This window comes from Amphiura filiformis, unplaced genomic scaffold (assembly GCF_039555335.1).
Source record: "Amphiura filiformis unplaced genomic scaffold, Afil_fr2py scaffold_31, whole genome shotgun sequence".
Classification (NCBI taxonomy): domain Eukaryota; kingdom Metazoa; phylum Echinodermata; class Ophiuroidea; order Amphilepidida; family Amphiuridae; genus Amphiura; species Amphiura filiformis.
The window spans coordinates 134,122-152,595 of NW_027305495.1; the positions used below are offsets into that span (position 1 = coordinate 134,122).

Below are 18,474 nucleotides of genomic sequence, written 5' to 3' on the forward strand. Positions count from 1 at the left end.
TAAAACTAAAGTCGGTACTAAATCTGCAATGTACCCCATCCATTTTATTTCAACACGGACGGAATAAAGAAAATTTTATTCTTACCTTCTAAACATTAGCTTGCACCACATTTTTAAACATGTTTAAATGCTACACATGTTTAGGAATTTGATGGGCATGTGTTTAAAAATGTGGTGCAAGATAGTGTTTAGAAAAGTGTTTGAATTCCTGAACACGCTTTTTGCAGTGTATTGACATTAAACGTATGTATAAACATTATGCACTAGGGGACGAGGGTTGAATTTTTTGAGAATTTGATGGGCATTGACCTTCTGGTGTTGAATTGGATGGTGTTGTCAAAGATCGTCACAATGGTTGCCAATGAAATGTCTTGAGCAAGTTGTCCATGATAAATTAAATTGTGTTACTGGTTATAAACTACAATAATGCTAGCAGTACTAGCAGTCAAGTTAGCTCAAACGATAAGGCGTTCGACTGTGGTGCAGGAGGTTGTGGGTTCGAACCCTGGCGGTGCTAGTACGCTCACGTGGAAAGAAAATTGAGTTAGCTTGAAATTCCCCTGGACAAGGAACTCACTGCTAATTTGTCTCGTTGTAACCCGTACGAAACTTGGGGAGCTGATCCTGGTTGCGATGGTTATTTGTGGAATGTCTAGGGTGTGCGCTCTTGAAGCAGCAAAGTCCCTGATTTGTTGTTTAATGGTTTGTGGAATGATGTGGGCCCTAGTGGTCAGCGACAACCTGTGAAGTGTGCTGAGGCTTGTGGATCAACGTCTAGGCGTTGTGCCTGTGCGTAGCGCACTATAAATCACTGCGCTTTTTTTTAATGGGTTATTTAAATTTAAATTTAAATTCAATTCAGTTTAGTGGCAATTTTAACCATTTTAACGGTTCAAATATTTTTTTTAAATTTATTTATAACATTCGGCCGAAGCCAGGCTAAGCCCATTGTGCTAAATTCAAGGGATGCCATCCGGATATGACGGGACATGGATATGGGAAGAGGTCCGATTTTAGATGCAGGAGGAAAACCGGAGCACCCGGAGAAAATCTTTTGCTATAATTATTTGGTATCGTAAGGACCGCCCTACGGAAGCATATTAGTGCCAAAAAAAAAAAAAAAAAAAAATTAGAAATATTATTGCGAATATTCGCAATGTTATTGCGAATATTCGCAATGTTATTGCGAATATTCGCAATGTTATTGCGAATATTCGCAATATTATTGCGAATATTCGCAATAATTATTGCGAATATTCGCAATGTTATTGCGAATATTCGCAATATTATTGCGAATATTCGCAATAATTATTGCGAATATTCGCAATGTTATTGCGAATATTCGCATGTTATTACGAATATTCGCAATGTTATTGCGAATATTCGCAATAATTATTGCGAATATTCGCAATAATTATTGAGTATAAAACTATCGACAGTAGATAGCTGGTGCAAAGTGTGAACATAAGACTATCTAGAGTAGATAGTGTGTGAGTAAAAACCTTTCTAAAGTAGATAGCAAAGTGTGAATAAAACTATCAACAGTAGATATCAGGTTATGAGTATGACAGTAGGCCTATATATAGCAGATATCAGTGTGTGGGAATAAAAGTATCTTCAGTAGATAGTAGGTGTGATTATAAAACTATCTAGAGTAGATAGCAAAGTATGAGTATAAAAGTATATTCAGAAGATAGCAGGGTATGAGTGTAAAACGAGCTAAAGTAGATGGCAGGGTGTGCGTATAAAAGAATCTTAAGTAGATGACAAGGTGTCCGTGTAAATATATCTACAGTAGACAGCAAAGCATGAGTATAAAAAATATGTAGAGTAGATAGCAGGGTGTGAGTACAAAACGTTCTAAAGTAGATTTCAAAGGGTGAATAAAACTCCCAACAAGTAAAAAATCGGGGTGTGAGTATTTATAGTAGATATTAGAGTTTGAGAATAAAAGTATCTTCAGTAGTAGGCTGTGAGTATAAAAGTATCTTCAGTAGATTAGAGGACGTAATTATAAAACTATCTAGAGTAGATAGCAAAGTTTGAGTATTAATGTATCTTCAGTAGATAGCAGGGTATGAGTGTAAAACGAGCTAAAGTAGATGACAGGGTATGCGTATTAAAGAATCTGATGTAGATGACATATCTAGAGTAGATATCAGGGTTTGAGAATAAAAGTATCTTCAGTAGATTGCAACATGCAAGTATAAAACTATCTTCAGTAGGTAATAAAGTGTGAGTATCAAACTATCTATAAAGTTATAGAACCGTGACGCCGAAGCATGAAACACCGATTGCATTAATAAGTAGGCCTACATAATCAAACTGGTGGTGTGATTATTGCGAATATTCGCAATGTTATTGCGAATATTCGCAATGTTATTGCGAATATTCGCAATAATTATTGCGAATATTCGCAATGTTAATTGTGCGATATATTGCGAATATTCGCAATGTTATTGCGAATATTCGCAATATTATTGCGAATATTCGCAATAATTATTGCGAATATTCGCAATGTTATTGCGAATATTCGCAATGTTATTGCGAATATTCGCAATGTTATTATGAATATTCGCAATAATTATTGCGAATATTCGCAATAATTATTGCGAATATTCGCAATAATTATTGAGTATAAAACTATCGACAGTAGATAGCTGGTGCAAAGTGTGAACATAAAACTATCTAGAGTAGATAATGTGTGAGTAAAAACCTTTCTAAAGTAGATAGCAAAGTGTGAATAAAACTATCAACAGTAGATATCAGGTTATGAGTATGACAGTAGGCCTATATATAGCAGATATCAGTGTGTGGGAATAAAAGTATCTTCAGTAGATAGTAGGTGTGATTATTAAACTATCTAGAGTAGATAGCAAAGTGTGAGTATAAAAGTATATTCAGAAGATAGCAGGGTATGAGTGTAAAACGAGCTAAAGTAGATGGCAGGGTGTGCGTATAAAAGAATCTTAAGTAGATGACAAGGTGTCCGTGTAAATATATCTACAGTAGACAGCAAAGCATGAGTATAAAAATATGTAGAGTAGATAGCAGGGTGTGAGTACAAAACGTTCTAAAGTAGATTTCAAAGGGTGAATAAAACTCCCAACAAGTAAAAATCGAGGTGTGAGTATTTATAGTAGATATTAGAGTTTGAGAATAAAAGTATCTTCAGTAGTAGGCTGTGAGTATAAAAGTATCTTCAGTAGATTAGAGGACGTAATTATAAAACTATCTAGAGTAGATAGCAAAGTTTGAGTATAAATGTATCTTCAGTAGATAGCAGGGTATGAGTGTAAAACGAGCTAAAGTAGATGACAGGGTATGCGTATTAAAGAATCTGATGTAGATGACATATCTAGAGTAGATATCAGGGTTTGAGAATAAAAGTATCTTCAGTAGATTGCAACATGCAAGTATAAAACTATCTTCAGTAGGTAATAAAGTGTGAGTATCAAACTATCTATAAAGTTATAGAACCGTGACGCCGAAGCATGAAACACCGATTGCATTAATAAGTAGGCCTACATAATCAAACTGGTGGTGTGATTATTGCGAATATTCGCAATAATTATTGCGAATATTCGCAATGTTATTGCGAATATTCGCAATAATTATTGCAAATATTCGCAATGTTATTATGAATATTCGCAATAATTATTGCGAATATTCGCAATAATTATTGCGAATATTCGCAATAATTATTGAGTATAAAACTATCGACAGTAGATAGCTGGTGCAAAGTGTGAACATAAAACTATCTAGAGTAGATAATGTGTGAGTAAAAACCTTTCTAAAGTAGATAGCAAAGTGTGAATAAAACTATCAACAGTAGATATCAGGTTATGAGTATGACAGTAGGCCTATATATAGCAGATATCAGTGTGTGGGAATAAAAGTATCTTCAGTAGATAGTAGGTGTGATTATTAAACTATCTAGAGTAGATAGCAAAGTGTGAGTATAAAAGTATATTCAGAAGATAGCAGGGTATGAGTGTAAAACGAGCTAAAGTAGATGGCAGGGTGTGCGAATAAAAGAATCTTAAGTAGATGACAAGGTGTCCGTGTAAATATATCTACAGTAGACAGCAAAGCATGAGTATAAAAATATGTAGAGTAGATAGCAGGGTGTGAGTACAAAACGTTCTAAAGTAGATTTCAAAGGGTGAATAAAACTCCCAACAAGTAAAAATCGGGGTGTGAGTATTTATAGTAGATATTAGAGTTTGAGAATAAAAGTATCTTCAGTAGTAGGCTGTGAGTATAAAAGTATCTTCAGTAGATTAGAGGACGTAATTATAAAACTATCTAGAGTAGATAGCAAAGTTTGAGTATTAATGTATCTTCAGTAGATAGCAGGGTATGAGTGTAAAACGAGCTAAAGTAGATGACAGGGTATGCGTATTAAAGAATCTGATGTAGATGACATATCTAGAGTAGATATCAGGGTTTGAGAATAAAAGTATCTTCAGTAGATTGCAACATGCAAGTATAAAACTATCTTCAGTAGGTAATAAAGTGTGAGTATCAAACTATCTATAAAGTTATAGAACCGTGACGCCGAAGCATGAAACACCGATTGCATTAATAAGTAGGCCTACATAATCAAACTGGTGGTGTGATTATTGCGAATATTCGCAATAATTATTGCGAATATTCGCAATGTTATTGCGAATATTCGCAATGTTATTGCGAATATTCGCAATGTTATTGCGAATATTCGCAATAATTATTGCAAATATTCGCAATGTTATTGCGAATATTCGCAATGTTATTGCGAATATTCGCAATGTTATTGCGAATATTCGCAATATTATGCGAATATTCGCAATATTATTGCGAATATTCGCAATGTTATTGCGAATATTCGCAATGTTATTATGAATATTCGCAATAATTATTGCGAATATTCGCAATAATTATTGCGAATATTCGCAATAATTATTGAGTATAAAACTATCGACAGTAGATAGCTGGTGCAAAGTGTGAACATAAAACTATCTAGAGTAGATAATGTGTGAGTAAAAAACCTTTCTAAAGTAGATAGCAAAGTGTGAATAAAACTATCAACAGTAGATATCAGGTTATGAGTATGACAGTAGGCCTATATATAGCAGATATCAGTGTGTGGGAATAAAAGTATCTTCAGTAGATAGTAGGTGTGATTATTAAACTATCTAGAGTAGATAGCAAAGTGTGAGTATAAAAGTATATTCAGAAGATAGCAGGGTATGAGTGTAAAACGAGCTAAAGTAGATGGCAGGGTGTGCGAATAAAAGAATCTTAAGTAGATGACAAGGTGTCCGTGTAAATATATCTACAGTAGACAGCAAAGCATGAGTATAAAAATATGTAGAGTAGATAGCAGGGTGTGAGTACAAAACGTTCTAAAGTAGATTTCAAAGGGTGAATAAAACTCCCAACAAGTAAAAATCGGGGTGTGAGTATTTATAGTAGATATTAGAGTTTGAGAATAAAAGTATCTTCAGTAGTAGGCTGTGAGTATAAAAGTATCTTCAGTAGATTAGAGGACGTAATTATAAAACTATCTAGAGTAGATAGCAAAGTTTGAGTATTAATGTATCTTCAGTAGATAGCAGGGTATGAGTGTAAAACGAGCTAAAGTAGATGACAGGGTATGCGTATTAAAGAATCTGATGTAGATGACATATCTAGAGTAGATATCAGGGTTTGAGAATAAAAGTATCTTCAGTAGATTGCAACATGCAAGTATAAAACTATCTTCAGTAGGTAATAAAGTGTGAGTATCAAACTATCTATAAAGTTATAGAACCGTGACGCCGAAGCATGAAACACCGATTGCATTAATAAGTAGGCCTACATAATCAAACTGGTGGTGTGATTATTGCGAATATTCGCAATGTTATTGCGAATATTCGCAATGTTATTGCGAATATTCGCAATAATTATTGCAAATATTCGCAATGTTATTGCGAATATTCGCAATAATTATTGCGAATATTCGCAATGTTATTGCGAATATTCGCAATGTTATTGCGAATATTCGCATAATTATTATGAATATTCGCAATAATTATTGCGAATATTCGCAATAATTATTGCGAATATTCGCAATAATTATTGAGTATAAAACTATCGACAGTAGATAGCTGGTGCAAAGTGTGAACATAAAACTATCTAGAGTAGATAATGTGTGAGTAAAACCTTTCTAAAGTAGATAGCAAAGTGTGAATAAAACTATCAACAGTAGATATCAGGTTATGAGTATGACAGTAGGCCTATATATAGCAGATATCAGTGTGTGGGAATAAAAGTATCTTCAGTAGATAGTAGGTGTGATTATTAAACTATCTAGAGTAGATAGCAAAGTGTGAGTATAAAAGTATATTCAGAAGATAGCAGGGTATGAGTGTAAAACGAGCTAAAGTAGATGGCAGGGTGTGCGAATAAAAGAATCTTAAGTAGATGACAAGGTGTCCGTGTAAATATATCTACAGTAGACAGCAAAGCATGAGTATAAAAATATGTAGAGTAGATAGCAGGTGTGAGTACAAAACGTTCTAAAGTAGATTTCAAAGGGTGAATAAAACTCCCAACAAGTAAAAATCGGGGTGTGAGTATTTATAGTAGATATTAGAGTTTGAGAATAAAAGTATCTTCAGTAGTAGGCTGTGAGTATAAAAGTATCTTCAGTAGATTAGAGGACGTAATTATAAAACTATCTAGAGTAGATAGCAAAGTTTGAGTATTAATGTATCTTCAGTAGATAGCAGGGTATGAGTGTAAAACGAGCTAAAGTAGATGACAGGGTATGCGTATTAAAGAATCTGATGTAGATGACATATCTAGAGTAGATATCAGGGTTTGAGAATAAAAGTATCTTCAGTAGATTGCAACATGCAAGTATAAAACTATCTTCAGTAGGTAATAAAGTGTGAGTATCAAACTATCTATAAAGTTATAGAACCGTGACGCCGAAGCATGAAACACCGATTGCATTAATAAGTAGGCCTACATAATCAAACTGGTGGTGTGATATATTGCGAATATTCGCAATAATTATTGCGAATATTCGCAATGTTATTGCGAATATTCGCAATATTAATTGCGAATATTCGCATATTCGCAATTATTGCGAATATTCGCAATGTTATTGCGAATATTCGCAATAAATATTGCGAATATTCGCAATGTTATTGCGAATATTCGCAATGTTATTGCGAATATTCGCAATGTTATTGCGAATATTCGCAATAATTATTGCGAATATTCGCAATAATTATTGCGAATATTCGCAATAATTATTGAGTATAAAACTATCGACAGTAGATAGCTGGTGCAAAATGTGAACATAAAACTATCTACAGTAGATAGTGTGTGAGTAAAAACCTTTCTAAAGTAGATAGCAAAGTATGAATAAAACTATCAACAGTAGATATCAGGTTATGAGTATGACAGTAGGCCTATATATAGCAGATACCAGTGTGTGGGAATAAAAGTATCTTCAGTAGATAGGAGAGTGTGATATAAAACTATCTACAGTAGATAGCAAAGTGTGAGTATAAAAGTATATTCAGATAGTAGGGTATGAGTGTAAAACGAGCTAAAGTAGATGGCAGGGTGTGCGTATAAAAGAATCTTAAGTAGATGATAAGGTGTCAGTGTATATATATCCACAGTAGACAGCAAAGCATGAGTATAAAAATATGTAGAGTAGATAGCAGGCTGTGAGTACAAAACGTTCCAAAGTAGATTTCAAAGGGTGAATAAAAACTCCCAAGTAAAAATCGGGGTGTGAGTATTTATAGTAGATATTAGAGTTTGAGAATAAAAGTATCTTCAGTAGTAGGCTGTGAGTATAAAAGTATCTTCAGTAGATTGGAGGGCGTAATTATAAAACTATCTAGAGTAGATAGCAAAGTTTGAGTATGAATGTATCTTCAGTAGATAGCAGGGTATGAGTGTAAAACGAGCTAAAGTAGATGGCAGGGTATGCGTATCAAAGAATCTGATGTAGATGACATATCTAGAGTAGATATCAGGGTTTGAGAATAAAAGTATCTTCAGTAGATTGCAACATGCAAGTATAAAACTATCTTCAGTAGATAACAAAGTGTGAGTATAAAGCTATCTATGAAGTTATAGAAACATTTGCAAAGTATCAATGAGAAGCTCTGTCTTTCTGTCTTTTCAATATATATCTCATGATCATAGCACCTAAAATAAACAAGAGGAGTCTTTCAAAAAGACACAGTTCACGGATCAGGTGTATAGTAATTTGTTCTAACTTTTCATTTTAATATCTAACCTACTCTGCACTGATCTTACAATAAATTAGTGATTTGACGCATAATGATACCTACATCCTGACTCTAGCTTATATAACTCTCCATCCAGCAAGAAACTCATTGAAATAGAAACTTTCAAATCACTTACACTATCATAGGCCTATTGAAATTCAATAAATATACCATACAGATAATAACCTTGGCCCAATAATTATTAGGGATCCAATTATGATAAGCTAACACCACTGGGTAGATAACAGGAACTAGATTTTGTCAGTTGGAAGGAATTGAGTAAATCGCCTGTATCAAAATAGTAGTGTATTTTTCATGCAGTAATATGCTCAGCCTTATCACAAAATAAACAATAGCATTGACCTTACCCACCAATCAGTAAAGCCTATTATAATCATGTGATGGCTCAATCCAATAGTGAACATGCTTAGAAAAAAGCAAAAAAATAGTCTTGGCTGCCATTGTCTCAATACAAGATAAGATGTGCTAAAAAGTCCTTATCATGTGGGGCAGGATTAGATAAAGCCGGATACAAACCTGGGTATGAGACATTAGGAATTATTTCCTAGCCTCTTAACCACAGGGTTGTTGGGCTACAATAGCTATTTAACACACAGTGTATATAAGGGATAAACTGTGCATATGAGATATGGGTTCATGGGGAAAATGTTCACTCCGTGAACAAAAAGCGCCAAATAATTGGGCGCCAAATCCAAAAGTTGGTGACCACCATGTGAGATCCCTTGTTATAAGCTTTTATTGATATAAGTATCATCCTCACAGCAACTACAATAAAAGAGCGCCCCATTGGGAGCCAAATCGAAAATGTGATATGATCAAGGTGAATGAGTCACATGTCGGCAATTTTCAATTAGAAGTTTTATTTTTACATCATTTTCTGGCAGTTTATGAATGCTACATTTTGGTGCAAACCCCATCAAAATCAGACATCTGGTTACTGAGTTATGAACAATTTACCAATGGCTGAAAAAATATAAAACAAATGAATTGGAACACTGTTTTTGCCAATATCTCAAAAACAATATTAACGACATCCGACTCATTCACCTTGATTATGTCACAAATTGGTGACCATCATGTCATCTCTTGCCCACCGTGACAACCCTTAACCCACCCTAAGACCCTTAAAGCAATCACACCCCTTGACCCACCATGGCAACCCGTTGATGTTGTCCCGGGATGTTGTCCAGGGAAAGAAAAGCAACTAGATGTCACAGCTGTGTTTGAGCAAACACGAATATATATGCCCGTGGCCCCCTATGCTCACAAACGAAAACTTGGTGACCATCATGTAAAAGCCCTTGTTAAAAGCTTTAATTGATATCAGAATCATCCTCATAGCTCTTAGAATAAAAAAAAACGCCAAATTGGGCGCCAATTCCAAAAATTGGTAACCATCATGTGAAAGCCCTTGTTATTAACTTTAATTGATATAAGTATCATCCTCATAGCACCTAAAATTAAAAAGCACCCAATTGGGCGTCAAATCCAACAGTTGGTGACCACCATGTGGAAGCCCTTGTTATAAACTTTAATCGATATAAGTATCATCCTCATAGCACCTAAAATAAAAAAGCGCCCAATTGGGCGTCAAATCCAACAGTTGGTGACCACCATGTGGAAGCCCTTGTTATAAACTTTAATTGATATAAGTATCATCCTCATAGCACCTAAAATAAAAAAGCGCCAAATTGGGCGCAAAATCCAACAGTTAGTGACCACCATGTGAAAGCCCTTGTTATAAACTTTAATCGATATAAGTATCATCCTCATAGCACCTAAAATAAAAAGCGCCCAATTGGGCGTTAAATCCAACAGTTGGTGACCACCATGTGGAAGCCCTTGTTATAAACTTTAATTGATATAAGTATCATCCTCATAGCACCTAAAATAAAAAAGCGCCCAATTGGGCGCAAAATCTAACAGTTAGTGACCACCATGTGAAAGCCCTTGTTATAAACTTTAATCGATATAAGAATCATCCTCATAGCACCTAAAATAAAAAGCGCCCAATTGGGCGTTAAATCCAACAGTTGGTGACCACCATGTGGAAGCCCCTGTTATAAACTTTAATTGATATAAGTATCATCCTCATAGCACCTAAAATAAAAAGGCGCCCAATTGGGCACCAAATCTAACAATTGGTGACCACCATTTGGAAGCCCTTGTTATAAACTTTAATTGATATAAGTATCATCCTCATAGCACCTAAAATTTTAAAAGCGCCCAATTGGGCGCCAAAACCAAAAGTTGGTAACCATCATGTTGAAGCCCTTTTATAAGCTTTAATTGATATAAGTATCATCCTCATAGCACTTAAAATTTTAAAAAAGTGCCCAATTGGGCGCCAAATCTAAAAAACTGGTGACCACCCCCTTGCTCACCCCCTTACAAACCTTGACAACCCTTTACCCTCCTAACACCCATTAACCAACCACACCCCATGTCCCACAATGACAACCTTTTGAGGTGGTCCAAGGCACCAATATCAAAATGCCTACACATTCCCTTTTAAGGGAGTTTTTGTCAAGTGATCAATTTCCTTGACGTACGATTCAGGCCGTTATCATTGTAAACCCATGTAGCTAACGAAATGCTACCTATTGCGTTACACTGTGTTAATAGGTCGTACCTATTTTGCCTTTTAAAGCCTTTGAACTTTGACCTTTGGGGTTGCAGCTACCATAGGATACATCTGGGGCCATGGGCCATCATTGTACCAAGTATGAACCCTGAGGGCGCTGTAGTTCTTGAGCTAGAGCTGTTTGAAATTTTACACATATTGGTCCCTGTAGCCCATGACCTTTGACCTCTGGCGTCGGGGCTACCCCAGGAAATTTCTAGGGGTCATGGGCCATCATTATTCCAAGTATGGGCCCCCGAGCCTACTTTAGATATTGTGCAAAGTTATTGCGAATATTCGCAATAACATTGCGAATATTCGCAATAATTATTGCGAATATTCGCAATAACATTGCGAATATTCGCAATAACATTGCGAATATTCGCAATAATTATTGCGAATATTCGCAATAATTATTGCGAATATTCGCAATAATGTATGGGTGGCCGATAGCAACAAAACACGTCTAAATTATACGCCTGATCAAGATGCAATCTTGGACGTCCAAAAATTTCGCGGCAGACATAAATCGACGAATCACAGTGTCAGAAATCTACTGTAGATAGTTTTATACTCACACTTTGCTATCTACTGTAAATTCTTTTTATACTCCCACCATGCAATCTACTGTAGCTCCTTTTATACTCTCCCCCCGCTATCTATAATGTTATACTCACACTTTCCGATCTACTGAAGTTACTTTTGTAGTAACACTCTGGTATCTACTGATAATTGTTTTTACACTCGCACCTGATATCTATAGTAGATAGTTTTTATTCGCATCCTGCTATCTATTGTAATTTTATACTCACTTAAGTAGAGATTAAAGTGCGACAGGGTCGGAAATCTACTGTAGATAGTTTTATACTCACACTTTGCTATCTACTGTAGATTCTTTTATACTCACACCATGCAATCTACTGTAGCTCAAATACTCACGCAAAATGCCATCTTTTGCACTATACTGTGTTAATAGGTCGAACGTCTTTGCTATTGACGTACGTTCAAATCCGTCATCATTGCAAATACAGGTAGCTACCAAAATGCCATCTTTTACACTACAATGCGTTAATAGGTTCAACGTACGACTCGTATTTGATATTGACGTACGTTCCAATCCGTTATCATTGCAAATACAGGTAGCTAGCCAAATGCCACCTTTTGCACTATACTGTGTAAATAGGTCGAACGTTTTTTTTTTTTTTAAAGCCTGTGAACTTTGACCTCTGGGGTTGCAGCTACCATAGGATACATCTGGGGCCATGGGCCAACATTTTACCAAGTATGAACCCTGAGGGCGCTGTGGTTCTTGAGCTAGAGCTGTTTCAAATTTTACACATATTGGTCCCTGTAGCCCATGACCTTTGACCTCTGCCGTCGGGGCTACCCCAGGAAATTTCTAGGGGCCATGGGCCATCAGTATACCAAGTATGGGCCCCGAGCCTACTTTAGATATTGTGCAAAGTTATTGCGAATATTCGCAATAACATTGCGAATATTCGCAATAATTATTGCGAATATTCGCAATAACATTGCGAATATTCGCAATAACATTGCGAATATTCGCAATAATTATTGCGAATATTCGCAATAATTATTGCGAATATTCGCAATAATGTATGGGTGGCCGATAGCAACAAAACACGTCTAAATTATACGCCTGATCAAGATGCAATCTTGGACGTCCAAAAATTTCGCGGCAGACATAAATCGACGAATCACAGTGTCAGAAATCTACTGTAGATAGTTTTATACTCACACTTTGCTATCTACTGTAAATTCTTTTATACTCCCACCATGCAATCTACTGTAGCTCCTTTTATACTCACCCCCCGCTATCTATAATGTTATACTCACACTTTCCGATCTACTGAAGTTACTTTTGTAGTAACACTCTGGTATCTACTGAAAATTGTTTTTTACTCACACCTGATATCTATAGTAGATAGTTTTTATTCGCATCCTGCTATCTATTGTAATTTTATACTCACTTAAGTAGAGATTAAAGTGCGACAGGGTCGGAAATCTACTGTAGATAGTTTTATACTCACACTTTGCTATCTACTGTAGATTCTTTTATACTCACACCATGCAATCTACTGTAGCTCCTTTTATACTCACGCAAAATGCCATCTTTTGCACTATACTGTGTTAATAGGTCGAACGTCTTTGCTATTGACGTACGTTCAAATCCGTCATCATTGCAAATACAGGTAGCTACCAAAATGCCATCTTTTACACTACAATGCGTTAATAGGTTCAACGTACGACTCGTATTTGATATTGACGTACGTTCCAATCCGTTATCATTGCAAATACAGGTAGCTAGCCCAAATGCCACCTTTTGCACTACACTGTGTAAATAGGTCGAACGTTTTTTGCCTTTTAAAGCCTGTGAACTTTGACCTCTGGGGTTGCAGCTACCATAGGATACATCTGGGGCCATGGGCCAACATTTTACCAAGTATGAACCCTGAGGGCGCTGTGGTTCTTGAGCTAGAGCTGTTTCAAATTTTACACATATTGGTCCCTGTAGCCCATGACCTTTGACCTCTGCCGTCGGGGCTACCCCAGGAAATTTCTAGGGTCATGGGCCATCATTATACCAAGTATGGGCCCCGAGCCTACTTTAGATATTGTGCAAAGTTATTGCGAATATTCGCAATAACATTGCGAATATTCGCAATAATTATTGCGAATATTCGCAATAATTATTGCGAATATTCGCAATAATGTATGGGTGGCCGATAGCAACAAAACACGTCTAAAATTATACGCCTGATCAAGATGCAATCTTGGACGTCCAAAAATTTCGCGGCAGACATAAATCGACGAATCACAGTGTCAGAAATCTACTGTAGATAGTTTTATACTCACACTTTGCTATCTACTGTAGATTCTTTTATACTCCCACCATGCAATCTACTGTAGCTCCTTTTATACTCACACCCCGCCATCTATAATGTTAATTGTTATACTCACACTTTCCTATCTACTGAAGTTACTTTTGAAGTAACACCCTGGTATCTACTGAAAATTGTTTTTATACTCACACCTGATATCTACAGTAGATAGTTTTTATTCGCATCCTGCTATCTATTGTAATTTATACTCACTTAAGTAGAGATTAAAGTGCGACAGGGTCGGAAATCTACTGTAGATAGTTTTATGCTCACACTTTGCTATCTACTGTAGATTCTTTTATACTCACACCATGCAATCTACTGTAGCTCCTTTTATACTCACGCAAAATGCCGTCTTTTGCACTATACTGTGTTAATAGGTCGAACGTCTTTGCTATTGACGTACGTTCAAATCCGTCATCATTGCAAATACAGGTAGCTACCAAAATGCCATCTTTTACACTACAGTGCGTTAATAGGTTCAACGTACGACTCGTATTTGCTATTGACGTACGTTCCAATCCGTTATCATTGCAAATACAGGTAGCTAGCCAAATGCCACCTTTTGCACTACATTGTGTAAATAGGTCGAACGTTTTTTTCCTTTTAAAGCCTTTGAACTTTGACCTCTGGGGTTGCAGCTACCATAGGATACATCTGGGGCCATGGGCCAACATTTTACCAAGTATGAACCCTGAGGGCGCTGTGGTTCTTGAGCTAGAGCTGTTTGAAATTTTACACATATTGGTCCCTGTAGCCCATGACCTTTGACCTCTGCCGTCGGGGCTACCCCAGGAAATTTCTTGGGGTCATGGGCCATCATTATACCAAGTATGGGCCCCGAGCCTACTTTAGATATTGTGCAAAGTTATTGCGAATATTCGCAATAACATTGCGAATATTCGCAATAATTATTGCGAATATTCGCAATAACATTGCGAATATTTGCAATAACATTGCGAATATTCGCAATAATTATTGCGAATATTCGCAATAATTATTGCGAATATTCGCAATAATGTATGGGTGGCCGATAGCAACAAAACACGTCTAAAATTATACGCCTGATCAAGATGCAATCTTGGACGTCCAAAATTTCGCGGCAGACATAAATCGACGAATCACAGTGTCAGAAATCTACTGTAGATAGTTTTATACTCACACTTTGCTATCTACTGTAGATTCTTTTATACTCCCACCATGCAATCTACTGTAGCTCCTTTTATACTCACACCCCGCTATCTATAATGTTAATTGTTATACTCACACTTTCCTATCTACTGAAGTTACTTTTGAAGTAACACCCTGGTATCTACTGAAAATTGTTTTTATCCTCACACCTGATATCTACAGTAGATAGTTTTTATTCGCATCCTGCTATCTATTGTAATTTATACTCACTTAAGTAGAGATTAAAGTGCGACAGGGTCGGAAATCTACTGTAGATAGTTTTATGCTCACACTTTGCTATCTACTGTAGATTCTTTTATACTCACACCATGCAATCTACTGTAGCTCCTTTTATACTCACGCAAAATGCCGTCTTTTGCACTATACTGTGTTAATAGGTCGAACGTCTTTGCTATTGACGTACGTTCAAATCCGTCATCATTGCAAATACAGGTAGCTACCAAAATGCCATCTTTTACACTACAGTGCGTTAATAGGTTCAACGTACGACCTGTATTTGCTATTGACGTACGTTCCAATCCGTTATCATTGCAAATACAGGTAGCTAGCCAAATGCCACCTTTTGCACTACATTGTGTAAATAGGTCGAACGTTTTTTGCCTTTTAAAGCCTTTGAACTTTGACCTCTGGGGTTGCAGCTACCATAGGATACATCTGGGGCCATGGGCCAACATTTTACCAAGTATGAACCCTGAGGGCGCTGTGGTTCTTGAGCTAGAGCTGTTTGAAATTTTACACATATTGGTCCCTGTAGCCCATGACCTTTGACCTCTGCCGTCGGGGCTACCCCAGGAAATTTCTTGGGGTCATGGGCCATCATTATACCAAGTATGGGCCCTGAGCCTACTTTAGATATTGTGCAAAGTTATTGCGAATATTCGCAATAACATTGCGAATATTCGCAATAACATTGCGAATATTCGCAATAATTATTGCGAATATTCGCAATAACATTGCGAATATTCGCAATAACATTGCGAATATTCGCAATAATTATTGCGAATATTCGCAATAATTATTGCGAATATTCGCAATAATGTATGGGTGGCCGATAGCAACAAAACACGTCTAAAATTATACGCCTGATCAAGATGCAATCTTGGACGTCCAAAATTTCGCGGCAGACATAAATCGACGAATCACAGTGTCAGAAATCTACTGTAGATAGTTTTATACTCACACTTTGCTATCTACTGTAGATTCTTTTTATACTCCCACCATGCAATCTACTGTAGCTCCTTTTATACTCACACCCCGCTATCTATAATGTTAATTGTTATACTCACACTTTCCTATCTACTGAAGTTACTTTTGAAGTAACACCCTGGTATCTACTGAAAATTGTTTTTATACTCACACCTGATATCTACAGTAGATAGTTTTTATTCGCATCCTGCTATCTATTGTAATTTATACTCACTTAAGTAGAGATTAAAGTGCGACAGGGTCGGAAATCTACTGTAGATAGTTTTATGCTCACACTTTGCTATCTACTGTAGATTCTTTTATACTCACACCATGCAATCTACTGTAGCTCCTTTTATACTCACGCAAAATGCCGTCTTTTGCACTATACTGTGTTAATAGGTCGAACGTCTTTGCTATTGACGTACGTTCAAATCCGTCATCATTGCAAATACAGGTAGCTACCAAAATGCCATCTTTTACACTACAGTGCGTTAATAGGTTCAACGTACGACTCGTATTTGCTATTGACGTACGTTCCAATCCGTTATCATTGCAAATACAGGTAGCTAGCCAAATGCCACCTTTTGCACTACACTGTGTAAATAGGTCGAACGTTTTTTGCCTTTTAAAGCCTTTGAACTTTGACCTCTGGGGTTGCAGCTACCATAGGATACATCTGGGGCCATGGGCCAACATTTTACCAAGTATGAACCCTGAGGGCGCTGTGGTTCTTGAGCTAGAGCTGTTTCAAATTTTACACATATTGGTCCCTGTAGCCCATGACCTTTGACCTCTGCCGTCGGGGCTACCCCAGGAAATTTCTAGGGGTCATGGGCCATCATTATACCAAGTATGGGCCCCGAGCCTACTTTAGATATTGTGCAAAGTTATTGCGAATATTCGCAATAACATTGCGAATATTCGCAATAATTATTGCGAATATTCGCAATAACATTGCGAATATTCGCAATAACATTGCGAATATTCGCAATAATTATTGCGAATATTCGCAATAATTATTGCGAATATTCGCAATAATGTATGGGTGGCCGATAGCAACAAAACACGTCTAAAATTATACGCCTGATCAAGATGCAATCTTGGACGTCCAAAAATTTCGCGGCAGACATAAATCGACGAATCACAGTGTCAGAAATCTACTGTAGATAGTTTTATACTCACACTTTGCTATCTACTGTAGATTCTGTTATACTCCCACCATGCAATCTACTGTAGCTCCTTTTATACTCACACCCCGCTATCTATAATGTTAATTGTTATACTCACACTTTCCTATCTACTGAAGTTACGTTTGAAGTAACACCCTGGTATCTACTGAAAATTGTTTTTATACTCACACCTGATATCTACAGTAGATAGTTTTTTTTCGCATCCTGCTATCTATTGTAGATAGTTTTATACTCACTTAAGTAGAGATTAAAGTGTGAATAAAAACTTCATCAGTAGATATCAGGGTGTGAGTATGAAAGTATCTATAGTTCTATAGTAGATATCAGAGTGCGAAAATAAAAGTATCTTCAGTAGAAAGCAGGATGCGATTATAAAACTATCTGCAGTAGATAGCAGAATGTGAGTATCAAACTTCTAAAGTAGATAGTAAAGTGTGAATATCAACTATTAACAGTAGATATACGGTTGTGAGTATAAAATTATCTACAACCAGATTTCGCGGTTCTCGGGTTGGGTGGTTCTCGTGACAGGACTATCTCTAATTACCCAACACCCGTTACCCATATAGGCCTACCTACCCTGACCTTTGAAACTACTATGATAATATACGTCTACTGTATGGCTTCTGTAGGCCTACGTGTGCCGTATTGAAATTGGGGAAAATAGGCCTCCGATGAGATGCACCTGCACGGTTAACCACACTGTTTGCAATGTTTGCCGATGCTCGCACTCCGCCCGTCGGTACCCTGCGCTGTAGTTGAAAGCCATCATATATAATATGTGGTTTTCTCCTTCATGATCTGCTTTATTCCTGGTTATAAGCCATCTTCCTTGTATGTGCCGCCCCATAAGCCACCTTAGGGCCTTTTATGTAGTGCCGCCCACAAGCCACCCTCCTTCTATGTTTCACGACGGAGGCCCATTACAGTAACACAGCGTGATATACCGTTTTCCACTCCCTCTTTTCTCCTGGTTAAAAAACAACGTGCCGCCATTGATATGCGACTGACAAGCGTTTTCTCTCCTCCCTCCCTCTACTTTTGTCCTGGTTACAAGTCGCCCTCCTTGTATGTGC

The 18,474-nt window shown here is 36.8% G+C and overlaps 1 non-coding gene across 1 annotated transcript; it reads left to right on the forward strand.

The window, feature by feature from the left end:
* Positions 1-7,157: 7,157 nt before the first annotated feature.
* Positions 7,158-7,285, forward strand: LOC140143896 (small nucleolar RNA SNORA72). The gene has a single exon (XR_011857809.1). It is a non-coding gene; the product is annotated as a small nucleolar RNA SNORA72 (small nucleolar RNA).
* The last annotated feature ends 11,189 nt before the right edge of the window (positions 7,286-18,474 follow it).